The sequence below is a fragment of the Sinocyclocheilus anshuiensis genome, unplaced genomic scaffold (genome assembly GCF_001515605.1).
Source record: "Sinocyclocheilus anshuiensis isolate Anshui unplaced genomic scaffold, SAMN03320099.WGS_v1.1 scaffold585, whole genome shotgun sequence".
Lineage (NCBI taxonomy): Eukaryota > Metazoa > Chordata > Actinopteri > Cypriniformes > Cyprinidae > Sinocyclocheilus > Sinocyclocheilus anshuiensis.
Window position 1 is genome coordinate 423,723 of NW_015539861.1, and position 1,658 is coordinate 425,380.

The following is a 1,658-nucleotide window of genomic DNA, read 5'->3' on the forward strand; positions in this document are numbered from 1 at the left end:
CAGAAGGAGACAAAAACGGAGATATACTGGTAAGAAGGGTTCTTTATTTAAACAGAGGTTCTGAGGGGAGAGATGCAGAGCAAACGGGTTAAATGAACAGAGTTCCAGAAACTGAAGGGATCTAGCTCACGTAGTGACGGCTTCTTTTGTCTTTCTTAGATCTGACGGATGATGACTTCGACGAAGGCTGGTGGGTGACAGGTTTGATTCCAGGTGAGTGAGTCAGGTAAGGAGTAGCGTAGTGAACTCAAGACCAGACGAAGTGTGACTGCAGTGACTGTGCATTTAAGCTAGTGCTGATGAGGTGGTGACAGGTGCGGCTGATTAGTACTCCGGTGATTGTGAACGGGTGTGTGAGATGATTGGGCCTGACGAGGCTGGACTCTCCCTGACAGACATGTGGAAGAAAGAAGAACAGTTACTGTTTTTGATCCATAAAAGCTACTGCCGCAAATATGTTATAAACATTATTTTTTTCTTAAAAACAAGAAGCTGCCATTATGTTTGAAAAAAACAACAAAAAAAAACAATAATTTCATTACAACAGCAAAAACTATACTAAACTAATGTAAGTAACATGTTCTAATTGAAGGCAAGTAAACTGTATAATTATTAATTACAAGCAAATGGATAAATAAATATATTAATCAAAAATACAAATGAAACCTACTATGGACATTTGATTAGGGGTTAAACTGGGATTTGTTATAGTTGACCTGCAAATATCAGTTTATAAATAAAAATTAATACCATATGAGCAGGGTAGGGCATGTCTATGGTAACATATTAAACTGTAAAATGACTGTAAAAACATGATTTCCAAGAAATTATTTTTAAGAAAAGTGAGTCAGAAGTATAAACTATTATATTAATTTAAAACTGGGTTATATGGGTGGATGTTCGCACTGGACTGAACAAAAACTGCAGACGGGCTTATTGAAAATGCACATTTATTCTCTGCCAGCAGGAGGCACTTTTAGAATGGCAGAAATACAGTTTCCCCGGTAACAGCAGAACACAAAGCAGTGCTGCGCTTATAAACGCTACTTGATCAGATAAAAAGAAAATGCCATCAAACTTTTCTGAAGACAGTCGGTTCTCTTTAGAGATACATTCATAAAAATCACCTGTGCCACTTCATTGCTTGAATTAGTAAGAATAATATATATATATATTTTTTTTAAATATAGCCTTTATTGTTAAAAATGTAACCCCTTTAACCCCTTTAATTACGTGTTGAATGTAAAAATTAAATACTGCACAATCTTCACTGTATGCATTAAATGTAAATTATTCTTATTAGCTAGTAAGTTACTAAAGTTATTCAGTCAAGAGCAGTGAGTGATTTTCTTTTGTTGTTTGATTAACATTAAATGACACAGTCGGTGGCAGCAGGTTAATATTTTGACTCATGATTTTCCTAACTGTTCAGGTTCACTTAAGACATAACCGACTGCATTTACATGAATACTCTCCAAGACCGGCATTTTGACATAACTTGTCGTTTATTTGAGTGTGTAGCAATAACACGCAAAAGAGAACTTATAAGGCCCCGATCAGACAGAACACGTTCCCTTTCAGTCGGTCACTCCCAACGTCACGTCGGATGACCGACGAATTGGGATCTCGCTTAGAGAGACCAATCTACTTCGAGTGTA